The sequence below is a fragment of the Tympanuchus pallidicinctus genome, unplaced genomic scaffold, assembly GCF_026119805.1.
Source record: "Tympanuchus pallidicinctus isolate F22 unplaced genomic scaffold, pur_lepc_1.0 scaffold3, whole genome shotgun sequence".
In the NCBI taxonomy this organism is placed as follows: domain Eukaryota; kingdom Metazoa; phylum Chordata; class Aves; order Galliformes; family Phasianidae; genus Tympanuchus; species Tympanuchus pallidicinctus.
This window is the reverse complement of record NW_026294747.1, coordinates 8,017,460-8,032,712: the sequence shown is the minus strand read 5'-3', so window position 1 is coordinate 8,032,712 and position 15,253 is coordinate 8,017,460. Positions and strand designations below refer to the sequence as shown.

At 36.1% G+C, this 15,253-nt stretch overlaps 1 long non-coding RNA gene across 1 annotated transcript in view; it reads left to right on the top strand.

Annotated features, from left to right (window-relative positions):
* The first annotated feature begins 1,242 nt into the window (after positions 1-1,242).
* The window catches only part of LOC128086562 (uncharacterized), a 90,052-nt gene continuing 76,041 nt past the window's right edge, over positions 1,243-15,253 (top strand). The window contains exon 1 of the long non-coding RNA XR_008209420.1: positions 1,243-1,373. This is a non-coding gene — a long non-coding RNA (uncharacterized LOC128086562). The remainder of the gene's footprint in view (positions 1,374-15,253) is intronic.

The window sequence follows — 15,253 nt, the reverse complement described above, 5'->3', positions numbered from 1 at the left end:
AATTACCAACCTAAAACCCCTAAAATCCAGCCCACATTCATTAGCTGTTGTACAATTAAACCATATGCAATGCCTACCATAGACTTTTATTGACTGAGAAGGTCTTGTATTTCATCTGTCAGGATTCCTACCTTTCTTTTGGTGTCAGTCTCTGTTACAATTGCAGTGCAGTGCTTAAAGTAATCTATTCAATTTGTACCCTAGAGCCATAATTACATTTAGGCCTTGAGCCAGAAGTAAGTCTGTACCAGCAAAATATTTGTTTGTATCAAAAAAATGTTACACCAGAATGCATTTAGTGGCCTCTATGTACTGCATGTAATACAGGCAAACCTAATGGCTTTACTCTTCCCTAAAGCAAGTAGTTATCTTTTATCTGATTTATTCTCCAAAGAATAGCCAGATTTAAGAATTGTTTGAATAACAAGACAAAAAGATTTTGAAAAAGGTAGGTAGCAAGTGTGCTGCCAATCCAACAAAAGATACTTGACATGTACAACTAAAATAAATTATGATCATTCCTATAATATAAACATGTGTTTGCTGGATTGAGACTCAAAAGCTTAGAGGTTTTAGGGAACTACACTGTGGTTAAAAATGTGGTTATGTACTGTCTACGAGTTTCTCCTCTGAGCTCTTAAAATAAGTGATCAGACTATTTGTGGGAACACTTCTTGTCAAATACTGCTTTTCCCTCTTAGTTTGAATAAAACTGATGGATGGACATAATAAAGTGAAGACAGCTCTGCAATCACTGAGTTTTCTGTCCGTCAAGCAGACAGAGAAAAATACTTCAGCCATTATGTGAGCATTGCCAAAACAGAGGGTGGCACATGAGAGAAAAAGGTTGATAAAAAGAAAAGGTTTGTAAGTCCTGCTTCGATGTTTGGGTGCTAAATAATAGGGTGGTAGGAGAAGGAAAAGAATGGAGGACAGGAGACCTTGATTTTAGTTCTTCCAAAATCAGATAAAATTCAGGCTCCCTGATTTGTTTTCTGTAAACATAGTTTGAAGATGTAAGGCAGAATGAATTTCATGCCTTCAATTAGGAATGCTATGAAAAATCTGTTAGCATATTAACTGAATTTGATTCCGTAAGAGAAGCCTACCGATAGAACTTATTCAGACATACAAGTGCTTGGAAAATGTATACACTGTACCTTTCATTGTTCTTTCTAACTAAGGTGATTTTTTTTACTTATTCTTAAATTAAATAATTTTTTTTTTTTTTGCTTTTAGTTTACCCTGGACTGTGTTAGAAGTAATTTCAAAACAACTGATTGAACTCAAAGTGTTCTGTTCCTTCAAACATGAATGCAAACTTCTTGAGATAATTAGCTTTGACATTTCTTCTTCTAAGGACAACTTGAAAGGTAAGCAAGCCTATTTTCATGTTGCTACCTGACTTAGGCATCAAATTGGTGGTTTAGAAGTTAAGGAAGAAAATATCTTTCAGTGATCACTGTAAGTCAGAGAAGATTTTTTTGTATGTCTAAACGATGAGAGTACCTGGTCAGACTCCAAGGGTGGCCGAATGATGTTTAGCATTGAATGTTGGCTGAGGGGAATGAAAACTGGAGAAAATTCCTTCACCGTGTTGAAGAAGATGATTTTTCAAAGGAAAGAAGTAAACTGACATAGAAAAACCAGGGTGGGAGAATGCCTAAAGGAAAAAATAATGAATCCACTCATATATTGATTCAAATCAGAAAATTAAATTCTGATTTATTTTCTGGTACTCAACAATAATCCAGTCATAATGTTTATAGCAGACCAGTAGAGCTTTGAAAAATGTTGATTTAACAGACACATTTTATGTCAATTCATCAATACCTGAAAGGAAACTGTGCAGGTAAGCCAGCTGGCTTGAAAAGAAGGTGAAGCTAGTTGGCTGTGTTAACTTGGAGCTCATTTTCTGGTATGTTTGGATCTCTTGTGACTGAGATCCCCATATTCTGCTGAAAAAGAACAGGGTTTGCTGGAAAAGACATTGTTCAAGTACATGATTATTATTATTATTGAAATCAATACAGCAAGTCATAATCTCACGTCTGCACATACATATCAGTGCTTCCTTGTGTTATGTTCACAGAATTCAAATGAAATGATGGGTTTAAGTGATACAGGGGGAAAAGGATACTAAAGGATACTGTGTAAGCTGAAAGCCACAGCAATACATGGAAAATCCTCCCAGAAAGACAGAGTGTATTTATTATCATTTTTGTTTTGTTGTTTTGTCCCACTAAAAATCTCATGGCTTATACTAAAAGTCTGGAAAAGTACAATTCTCTGGCTAATATTTCCTTGTTTTCATATGAAATGTGTAGTTAAAATTGATTGTACTTTGTTCTGTTTTGTTAAATCTTTGGAAATGAATACGTATGCCAGAGTTTTGCAGTGAAATATGGAGAGAAAGTGAGAAAGGGAGCACACATAGATACGTATATATGCTCTTTCTGGCACAGCTTTCAGTGAAGATCACGCATGTTCTTGTTCAAATGTACAAATTAGATTCTATTTCCATTCAATTTGAAGAAATTAGTGCTGCTCCAGTAGTCATAGAAACAGCAAACAAGAAGAGACTGTGAATAACCATCTGCAGAAATTCTGAATTTTGAATACAGTTTTCTTAAGTTCATTCCTACATTGAGAAGAAAAAAATGTTTCAGAAGATAATTTTGCTAGTAAACAATTGAATATATATGGGCAACAAGGTAGCTGCTGTTAGAACTTAATTAAAAAACAATGCATTATTGCATTGTTCTTATCCTCTCTCAAATGAATATTGAAATATATGTAGGTTACTCTTAAAGTAATGCCTCCTATTAATTTCCAAGGAAACTACAACAAAGCACAATAATGCTATTTGATCAAATTTTCCGTTATGAAATATTTTTTTTTCAGCATAGTCACCACTATTATCTATGCATTTTCACCAGCAATGAACAACAACCTGCATGCCATGCTCATATAAATCTGCACCAGTGAAGGTGACCTACTGTTTCACAGCTGCTATGACAACATCATTTCTAGGAAAATGTTACCATGTAGCCCATCTTTCATCGGCCCAAAGGGGGTGGAAGTCAGAAGGTATCAAATCAGGACTATATGGTGAGTGTGGTAGGACAGTCCAGCCAACACTGACAGTATGTTCCACAGTCTTCAAGCTGGTATGGGTCCTGGTGTTATCATGTTGCACGAGAGAGATGCTCTTCTTCTCTGGCCTGACTCCAGAAATTTGAGCCTTCAGTTTAGCCAGTGTTGTGATATACTGATCAGAATTGATGTTTTGCCTGAGTTGCAGGAAATCCAGAAGCACCACCCCTTTTCTATCCCAAAAAACAGTGAACTTTGCTTTACCCTTTGAGGGCTGTGTCTTGAACTATTTATTCAACGTGGAATTCATGTTACCATTCTTTGGATTGCTCTTTTGACTCTGGTTGATAGGGGTAGTACCACATCCTCTCATTAGTAATGATGCAATCTAAGCAACTTCTCACCTTTAGCATCTAGTTGGTTCAATACGTGCTGACAAAATTGCATATGATGTTTTTTCGGTTTCTGTGTGACTTACCTGGCCCAAACTTTGTGGTATTTTTTACAATTCATAATTGTGAAGACAGTCTGAGAGAGCTGGAGTTGTTCAACCTAGAGATGAGAAGGCAATAGGAAAATCTGATAGCAACTTTCAGTGTCTAGAGCAGGGCAGACTCTTCAGTAGTGTCTGCTGTGACAGGACAAGGGGAAATGGTTTCAGACTGAAAGAGGGGATATTATGATTGGATATAAGGAAGAATTTCTTACAGTAAGAGTGGTTAGGCACTGGAAAAGTTTGCTCAGAGATCTGGTAGATGCCCTGTCTTTGGAGGCATTCAAGTTCAGGCTGGATGGGATCAGCAACTTGATCAAGCTGTAGATGTCCCTGTTCATTGCAGAGGAGTTGAACTAGATGACCTTCAAGTGTCAAACTCAAAGAATTCTATGATATTTCAACATTACTATCATTGTTTTCAATGTGTTGAATCCCATATTCAGGTCTGTACACAGTTCCTTGATTGTAATTCTCTGATTCTTGTGGATGAGCTGATTGAGATGCTGTATGGGAACTGCTGAATCATGGCCTGAAGCTCTGATTGATCACCTGAAGCGAGCACTGAGTCAGCCACAGGAGCACAGGTGAAGGTAATTCACCTGTGCTGCAGGAAGGGTTGGAGCCAGGTTGCACCTCTCCTTGACCCATTAAAGAGCTGACTGCCTGTGGGGAAGGATCTCTTCTGGAGATCCCCTCTCTGGAGTTTCATAGCGAGCCCATGATATGGGTAAGCATTCTATCTATTCTGTTTTGGTATAATAACTGCGTAGCCAAACTCTCTGGAATATTTCATACTTATAACATGTGTACATTCATTGATTGTAGAGATGGTCTTCAGTTTGTGATGTGGCAGCTGTGTATGGCTGTCTGGAAGATGTCTTATATTTCATGTCACTGCTGCTGTAATGCACCACCCACTGCCTCACATGCTAACATGCACATATGTGTGGTTTTTTTCCGCATGGAGGAATTCTGTAACACGCTTTTGCTCCATATACACCTCTATGCCTGACACCATTCTGTCAGACTGCCCCTCTGCCACCATCTGTCACATGGCAGCAAAATGTAATGGTGGGAAGGTTCAGCCTTTACTGCCATCTCACCAACATTTGCCTCTGACTTTATGGGCAAACTAGGAGGTGTTACTTTTGGAGCAGCCATCATATTGTCTAGCATTAGCAAAAAATAACTCATTTTTAATACTTTATCATCTATGCCTTACAAATGAGAGGAAAAAAAACAGTTGCAATGCTATTCTGCAATCAGCTAAAAACAAATGTAATTGGCGTATGGCCTTATCTTTGTGTCATATGTTATTACTGAAGTATAAAAATTAGGTATTAGAATATTAAGTATCTATGTGGACTCTAAGAATGTATTAAGTATTTGTATAAAATATGTAAATACACATATCAAATTTGTAATTTTAAATATTATAAGTACAGGTATTGAAGTAATTGCATATGAAATCAGGAATCACATGATTGTGTGGCATTACCTGATTTGCAAGCTTCGCTATGAGGAATTCTGCACATGAATCAAGCTTAGTAAATAATTCATCTCTTATCCCATAGCTAAGTAATTCAACATCATTTTTTCTGTTTTCTAGTTTGTACAGGAGTCCAGTATTCTCTTGAAATCAGCAGTCTTTCAATAATAATTACCGAGGTCTAGGAATAAATTCTGGTTTGCAAGCTTTTTAATGCGTAGTAAATATTACTTATTCACTATTTGAGTAGTGCTAGTTAGTTCTAATTGGTCACAGAAACCTCCTCTTCTGGTTGTTGGTTTTTGTTTTTTTTTCCTCAACTGATATAAATAATCCTTGGGTGCAGAGTACTGATGTGAACACATGCTTTAAAAAGTTGTTTCCTGCATACGGTTAATAGGCTCCTTTTGCCTTTAAATAGCAGCACTTTGTCTTAGTGGGCCAAAACAATTGATAGTGGGATGAAGAACTAAAGATCAGCAGCTTGATTACTGTCCACAGCAAATATTTACAGTGGAATAAATGTTTTGATGAATTTTAACAGTAGGATTTAGCTTTGGATTAATAATTAGGTACCTGCTAGGTTCGCAGTGTTTTAGAGAACCTACTGCTATAAATTGGACAATTAATGGTATCTAATGACACTGCAGAAACTGCAGCAAAATTATTAATAGAGAATGGGGTTGACCGCCGGGGCTTGTCAGTAAAAGACATTTAATTGAGGCTGTTCATTAGGAAAATGAAGGAAAGTGTGTGAAACACTCTTCCGCAACTAAATGTGCTACACCTTTCAGAACCCTAGGCTAAAACTAAAATGATAGTAATGTGAAGACTTACATTTCTGTTTCTAGAAGATTTGAAATGTCAAAATTGAGCAGCCTTTTGAGAAATGCCTAGCTGTGTGACAGCCTTGAATCTTCTGAATACATTAGCAGGAATGTGGGTTTCTATCTGGATTATTAGTCAGATTTTTCATAACCAGGAAATATGAGAACAGAATTTTATTTTAGGCAATTAAGTAACAGGATTTTAACTTACTCCTCTGACGTTGATGCTACATGAAAAGAGAAGAAGATAATCTTCTTGTTGTGGAATTTCGTATTTATAAATATTTCATAAGTTATCTATGTACAAGAAATGTGCTCCTGACCATCTTTTTAAACTAATCCGAAACACAGCATAGTCATCTTCTCATGGATTAAGGCACTCCTCATGAATAAAAAATCTCAGTATCTCAACATAGGGCTATTTCTGTGCCAACAAGATAATGTGTATGCTTGAATTTCCCAGTGTAAATTCAGCCAAGAGTCAGCTTCTCAAAATGGTTTGCAATTTGTAAATATTGTTACATTCAGATTTGGCTCCTGCTCATTCTGATCTGGAAGCAGACTTCAGGCTGTACAGCTCCAAGTATTAAGAAAAATACCTGAAGTGTATTGGTAGATATGTTACCAGTACTGACCTACCTGCTTTCCACCTGGCAAAAGGGGATGCAGAGGTGTCTGTGTCCTTAAGAGAGTTTGGAAGGCATGCCTTTCTAATGCTGAGTCCAGATCAGGCATGGATACCCTGAAAAGGATATGTATTTCAGTGAGCTGTAAGCTTTTTAATGCAACAGCTGGTGTAGTTTGATAGTTTCCCTAATTAATAGTGGCCAAAAAAAAAATGTTATTAGTATAGAAAGTCTCTGGTGAGAGAGGGACTGGTATTTACTGACAGAGATATTTCAAGTGAAATATTCTCATAGAAGAAATGTGTGTAGGCTTCAGAAAGGAATGAGAATTTTTGAAATCAGATAGAAGCAAGTTTTGCAATTACTTTATAACTTCAAAGAAGAGGCAAAGAAATAATCCCAGTGAAATCTTCAGTTTTCCTGCTTCAGTTCAAACAGAACTAAAGACCTTTCATTGTGTATCAAAAAGCAGCTTGGTGCTCAGAGCTCTAAATTCTAATGTAACACACTAACTACAAGCTACATACACATGCTCTTTTTTCAAAGAAACATTCTGAATAGCAGGTGAAATAAAGTAGGTCATAAAGATGCAGTGTCAAGTATTTATGGTATACAATATTTTCAAAACAGTGGGTGCTCACAGCTGTGGCCTCATATTTCTGTTGCTTGAATACAGTATGTCACTGTTTCACGTTCTGTATAGGAAAATAATTGAACGTAGTTTTTACTGGTATTTGCAAACTACAAATGGCTTTCCAAATGCTATGTTAAATCTCATCAGTTCTCTGTCATGTGGCATTTTTATGATCATCTCATTTCACCAGTAGGAAGTTCTGATCCTTCCTTGAAAGAGGAAAAGGGAGAATGACTTGGCAAAAATCACAGTGAGATTTAGTGTCAGTGGACAGTAGGACAGAGTGTGGTTTTTATATTTGATTTCTATAAATTAATGCTCAGTTATAGAGAATGGGGATCCATTGATGCATTGCAGTCCATAAAAATCCTTTGCTTAGCAACATAGAAATTTAAGTTTTACAGTTTCTTAAAAATAAGAATTTATCTGATGAAAAAATCGTTCAGTAATAGACAGCATTTTAATTTTATTTTTTTTTTTAGTATAAAAAGACCTATCTGTGGAGAAAGATGTCATGTATATTGAAAATACCTGCAAGCACTTTTTTTGTCGTGGCTGTTTAGCTTGAAAACATGCATTTCATTAACAGATTTTTAAGAACTCTCCAGGCTGCTGTCACAAAGTTCAGTGGAATGCAACTGACAGCCATAGGTACTTACTCTTGAGGTAACATATTCTAACTGTGAGCTTTGTTCCAAGGTGCCATTTAAGAAATTGCTTTAAATCTGTGAAATGTTTTAATAGTTTGAGTCCTAGCTTCCTTTGAGACCCCTTACTTTCCTAGGGGATATAATGGTAGCTTGCTTTATAATGAGTATGGAGCACACCTAGCAAAAACTGATCTGTAAAAATATCTCAATATTTAGAATATGTTCTAATGTTCTGTTGCTTGGGATTCCCATAGAACAAGTCCTGTAACTACTTCCTGTGATTTGAGGGAGGAAATCCTTTCCATCCCCTTAAATTTCCTCTTCTGTAGAATTGTTTTATTTCTGTTTATTTTTTGTTTTCCTGAGTATATAGATTAGAAGCTTCATGAATCCATCCAATGTATTTGTGTGCTATTCTTGCAGATTTAGATCCTAATGCACATCTAATGCTTTATACATATTACCTTGTTAGAAAGCAACTTGAGGTGTAAGATATACACATGTTCAGTGATAGTCTGACTTGCTTATTTCAAATTTGAATTGGAAGAGGAAGGGAGAAGGATGAAAAATTCATTTGCAGACCCTTTCACTAGGAAAACAAAGAAAAGTAATTATTCCACTGCAAGCTGTTCATAAGGGGAAGCAGCTTAGAGAAATCTTTACAACCAAGGGAATCTTAAATCCAGTGAAGCAAGAGGCTATGAAATCATCACCATGTTAGAGAGGGAGTTTTATGAGACTGGAGTTACAGTTAAAAATTTTGCTGTATGTTCATAGCTGAAGAATTCTTCTGCGTTTATTCTTTTGATTTAAGAACATAAGTTTTCCCTTCCCAGTGATACTTTTGCTGATATTACATTTTCAAACTATCTTCTGTGTTTCCATTTCTCACTTTTAGAACTTTGTCAAGACCTGCTCTTCTTGTTGATCAGCACCCAAAACTTCTGTGTCATTTCAGATCTGCTCTGAGATCTGCAGAACAATTTGTTGGCCTAAAATACGCATGTATCTCAAGCATGTTCCACATTTTAATTGTGATATTAGTACAGTTTTTACAATCAGAGGTATGAAAAGGATATTGCCATCAGAAAGGATACTGAAAATGTGATTGGGTTAGTTGATACTTGTTCAAGGACATCCAATGATGTTGTGTCAAACAAGATCAGGCTCTTCAGAACAGTGAAGAGATGATCACTTGATTTAGTTATCATTCCTCTGTTTTATAGAATGGCCCAGGGCTGGAGAGCTAACCACTAAATTTCAGAGAAATGCCAGCTATGAATTATCCAGTTAAGATTTAGGTGGGGAACATTTCCAGTCAAATCTTGAAGTTGTCTCTCCTACTTTCTTTCCTCTTCTTTCTCTACCATTAAAGCTCCACCTTTCTGACCTTTTCCAAACAGAAACAAGGTTATATTTAGTTTAGAACATTTCTATTGTGTGACTTACAGTGTGGCTTCAGAAACAGCTGTCTCAGTGCAACTCATGAGGAGGGAACTGAAATACAATGGAAGAAGTGAGTGCTCAGGCACAGGGAAATCTAGGTTTTGTAATCTGTACTCCAGACTCTGGTGTCAATGTTTCAAGATGTGGTGTTTTGTTACTCACTCTCTCTTGATTTGATAGTACATGTCTTCCCATTAATTATATGTAAGTGGGGCTGGTAATGGTCCTGACCTGTATCCTGCCCTCTCTTCTACAGACCATAATTTCCTTAGAGAAAGACTTTATTTCACTGTGCGCTTGGAACAAATTGAGAACCTAATCTTCTCTGGCGCCTCTGTGAATTGTAACATCAAGGAAAACGTTTATCTAGGATGACAGATATCTGGAAAATGTTAAATGCAGTTTTAATACTCTTGGTTATATAAACGTATTGTGGCATTATCATATTTCTAATTTTATGCAAAAATATTGTATAACTGCTTAATCATATTTCCCAGTTGATTTCAGCTAGTTTTCAACTTTGAATATTGTGAACTTCTATATAACACCTATGCTGAGAAGATGACATATTGAATGAAAATAAGTTTATTTAACAAATGGTGTTTCAGTTGGTATCCTCACCCCCCTTTTAGCGAAAACATTCACTGATATTTTATGAAATATAAGATACTTTGTTACAAAATCTGTTTTCTACCCTAGGAAAGCGTAGAAGGCTACCTATTTGCTAGACAGAGAGAGAATGTGATTTAAGTTTGTTTGCACATAACTTGGTAGAAATGCCAGTGTCTTTCCATGGGCTCTGAGGAGAAAATGATGTAGGCAGAGAAGCATTTCCAAATATAAATTATTCCAGTTTTCCAGCTGACTGACTTGGGGCTTGATATTCTTTCATGATTCGAAGATAAGAGGATTAGATTAAACAAACCTTTCTTTGGAAGCAGGTAAGCAGATAAGTGGTGCAGTAAAGTAAGGTGGTGTCTGCCACATAAGTGGATTTTGCATGTGGTGAAATAATTCTTGGCAGTTGCTATGAATTTGAGAAGCAGGTGAGAAATAGTGAGGAAAAGTACTAAAGCTTTTTATGATGTACTCGATTGTCACTGGGAACCTTATTCCTTACGAAAATTTCAGGAGCACTGGGAGACTGAGAGGAGGAAACCAACATTTCTTTCCCTTCCAAAAACGCATGTATTTGAGGTTATGCATTAATTCTGAAATAAGAAACATGCAAATATTTAATCTTAAAAAATTTGTGCAAATAAAATCTTTAGCTTAAATGATTGAATGTGTGTTTGTAATGATTAGGGTGTTCCAACCTGTAATTTGCTTCAGTTTTAAGTTTTTTTTTTTAAAAAAAAAGCAATGAGATAAATGAAATTAAATAATTTACTTATGGTAAATTACAGCAGAGAAATATTTTTAATATGCTGTGGATACTTTCAAGATGTTAAAATATATCTTATTTTGCAGCAGGCTGAGACTTTCCACTTGAGTGTGGGAGGAGATAGCCAGAATGTAGTGCAGTGGGGATTTGAACTCCATGCTTCAAGAGGGATTGCTCTAAGGTAGCCCAAGGCTTTTTAAATTTATTTCTTTCTCTAGCTATCCTGAGGGAAGCAGAGGGACAAGGGGAAAAATGGGACCTGACATATTCATGCTAGTGCTAAGGCATGGAATGGGAGGGGTAGCTTTTTCTGGTGGAAGTCTTTCCATTCAGGCCCCCTCCCTGAACTCCTGTCACACCCAGCCTTGCTTTTTCTTTTCAAAGCAAAAGAAAGAAGGGGATGATCTAGGACTCTGGAGGAGAGGACTTAGCAGCAGCGGTCTATGGTGTGTGTTGCTCTCAGCTCTCCATAGCACCAGGCAGGCTCTTGCTTTGTCTCACCCAGAACCAGACTTGGTTTTAATGGTTGGTGAATTTTCTCCCCACCTCTGTGGATATAAGTCTTGCTGTATCAACACACACTGAGTTGCTCAGTTTGTCCTTGACAGTGAAGGAAGGCCATGTGCAAACCAAAGATATGGGTAGAAAAGGGTCTACTTTTTAAGATCTCAGATGAATGGTATTTGGGCCTGTGCTTATGACTGTATTTTTTGAAAGGCAGGTCATATTATGAATGTTAAGTAATTAAACCTTAAATACATGCTTAGCTATTGTCAGTGACAGCAGTGTAGCCAAGTATCTGTTTGCTGATGGATTTTGTGGGTAATCAATGTAACACCTATTTCTAACACTGTACTGAAGTAATATATCATGAATTTGCAGTCTGGTCAAGGTGTTTTAGCAGTTTTGTAAATCTAAAGTTAAAATCAACATATTTGTGGTGTGGAGTCATTACTTGTGTGAAATTGCATGAAACTGGTGTAACAGAGTTGATGATCAGGCCTATTAATATCAGCCAGAGATTTATTATTTTCTTTTATAGAGATTACTGCATGGAGACCTCCAGGGTTTCCACACTTTTTCTCTATTTTTTTAGACAAATGACAGTAAGAAATGAATTCATACACTTGTTTACATCCAAAGCATTCAGTAAGGATTCATTTGTTTCCTGAATCCCACTAATATATGCCAACCCCTAGCCATTTAACAAAAACATAATATTGCCCTCAGATTAAACATGCTGGTAGGTAAAGGAGAAAGGAGGGAAAGAACCCACAGCCTCATTTGAACTTGAGTGTCTTGAAGTACCACACTTAGTTTAACATGTACATTGCAGTTCCCTAAACAGCAACAGTAATTTGCAGAACTGCCTGAAGAAGATCTTTCTTAGGAGCCTGCTTCAATTTTTAAATTTATTATTTTTTGTTCAAATGCAGCATTTTCAACAGTGCTTTCATTAAGGAAGGTTCCTTGCATTTGTCTGCCATTTTTGCTGGACATATTATTGTGTGGCATAACTGCTCTTGTAATAGTAATAGAATGAGTGTATTTAATTTTCAGCAATTGCCTGCAATGCTGTGGTTTCTGTAAATATTAATAGATCTTTTCACTTAATGTTTTGGATTCTAAATAAAGATATATTCAGTGTACTAATTTAAGATATAATAGGAACAAGGACTGAAATATTCTCCCAACAGTAGGGATGTGAGACAAACATAGCGCCAAGGACCACCCCACATAGAATCATAGTAGTATGCAAAAATTTCCATAGGCTGTAGGATAGTGTTAAGCCTCTGTAGATGTTCTTCATGAAAACTGTATGTAAAGAGACTAGATCTAGTGAACTGGCCTGTTTCTGGTATGTTGAAAATAATGAGAGATTAGAATCATAGAATCACCAATGTTGGAAAAGACCTAAAAGATCATCCAGTCCAACCGTTAAATAGGACTCAAAGGATAATGACTTCACAACTCTGAAAAATATAAGGAAAACAAGCAAAACCTGACTGAGTACATGGCAGCTCTACTTAAAAATTTATTTTCATTCATAGAACATGAAGGCAGTAGTGCAGTTTCTGAAGAAGAAGTACATTTCAGGCTAGAAATGAACAACGTGGACCTGTGTTGCAAAGATGGTGCACTCTTTGGCTGTAGAAGTGATTACAACATTTCACAGGAATGTTATCTTTCCTAGTAGAATTTTCATGGAAAATGTTAAATATTTTAACTTTTTAACCATTTTCTTCTTTCATGTAATATTAGTAGAAAATACTTTGATAATCATTCTATCAACATTCAGGGACATTCAGTGTTTAAATGTCACAGAGGCATCTTTTTTTTTCAATCTAATATCTGACTTCAAAGCTTCAGAGCATAATTAAGAAATGAATTTTCATAGAAAAACAATATGATTACGTAGGAAATGTTTCATGTCTTATAAAAATATTTCTTTTGGAAAGAAGCATCCCTTGTTCATTCAGATAAAGAAATTTGGACAATACTTTAAGGAAGATTCCACTCCATTAATGAAGACTTGTGCATATTTATTGGAAAGGAAGCCTGTCTTTTGAGAAGGCTAAGTGCTGAAACATTGCCCAGTGTGTTTGTGAAGTCTCCATCCTTGGAAATACTTAAAAAGAATCTAGGTATGGTTCTGGGCAACTGGTGAGGGTGACCATTCTGAGCTGGGGTGCAATGAGGTGACCTGCAGAAGCCCCTTTCATCATCAACCATTCTGTGAAATATCTATCTGTCAGTATTTGTTCAAAGTACCCAAATAAACAATGCCCAGGAAGGTGCAGAACTTCTGGAATAGTTCTTCTCTTTACGTCTTACAGGCCACTTAAGGTTGAGTTTTTTTCCCTTCTCTTTCACTTGTCCATTTCTTTTTCTGCATGCCCATAACTTCCCTTTCCTTTCTGTTTCCTGGTGGCTGTTTTTTGGTTTTGCTTTGCTTGTTAATTTGCTTTGAACTGAGATGTATCTTTCATTTTGTTCCATGTGCAGTAAGGATTGTGGCTCTACTTTAATTAAAAAAAAAAAAAAAAGAACTAACAAAACTAAAAAAAAAGCTGAAAGCCTGCCAATGCTGAAGACCATTCCCATCCTTGGAAATTTCATTCTTCACTGTGAAGAGCTTCTGGATTTGTTGCTTTGGGAATTGAAGTTTAATCCTAAACCTAAGAGAAATTAGCTACAAAATTTTGTGATTTTAAATTCAGAAACAATTCATCACAAAGAGTAACTGTTATAAAAAAACAAAACAAAACAAACAAAACAAAACAAACAAACAAACAAACAAAAAAAAAACAACCAACCAAACAACCAAAGAGTTTGGTTGCTTTTTTCCTTATTTTTTTTCTTTTTCAGGATATTCAGAAAGTGACAAAGGCATGTACACTGCTGTAAACATTCCAGAAAGCCTGATGAAGCTTGTTCTTGAATAATTAATGAAAATAGGTGGTGTCAAAGTTTGTGAAAGTAACATCCTCCATTGCAATCGTGGGATATCTGGAAATAATTTAAAATAATATCAAACTTTGCAATTACAGTTTAATTATGGTAATAATATTTCTAACGTTTTACTGCTTTATCAGTAGAATCTTAATGGTCTTACAGGTAAAATTAATTTGTTTCTACTTTCTTTCTGATTATATTTTTTCTCCATGAATAGCAAATTTTGAGCCTAATCAACCATCAGGCGTTCAGCTCTACTGCATTTCATTTCTTCAACAGAGAAAACACCCTATGATATCTGGAGAACCAATACAGACATTTCATTAGTTTACATTCTGAACGTACATGATAAATACTTATTAACCCTGAGTGTGAAATGTCTAACACTGCTGCTTCTCAAAGAATTCTGGAAGAGTCAGTCTAACAAGCTTGCAGATTAATTTCAATAATAGAATTTTTATTTTGTGTGTTTGTTTACTGTATGAGGTTGGAGACGTGAGAGAGAGAGCTAAAAAGCTTTCCATATTTTCCATTTCCAAATATTTCCATATTTGAGTCCTTTCCTATATGCTTGAATTGGCAATGTAATGTACTCAAACATAGAGTATGCCTTGAAAATCACATAAATACATCCAAACAAAGGCAAAACATCACTATAAGTAAGATTCTTGCTTATTTTCTTTCAAATGCTCTACATACCAGCATTACTGAATACAGAGCAGGTACTGACTTTGAGACTGGAAGGAAATGGACTGAGAATAACTTTCTCTAAATGTTTCCTTCAAGATTTAAGACTAGATAGTTCACATGCATGTGAATGCACATTGGCTTTCAATACAACAGGTAAATGCATACTGTGTCAATTAGTCCATGACTGCTATGTACATATATGCTCTGACCTGTGATTAAATGTAGCATAACTGTTGCTGGGATTTAACCATTTTCTATGTTTTCTGTTGTCCTAGAATATTGCATGTAAACTGTTACTGTCAAGTTGCTGACATGCTGTCAGTTGACATCCTGTCTTTAGGGATGGGCCACCTGTACTGATACTGTGTTAAAAGGAGTAGAGAGCTGCTCTAACTCACTGTACACCATCAGCAACCTGCTGTCAAAGCTTTACTGGTCTGTACTGCTGCTAAGTAGTGC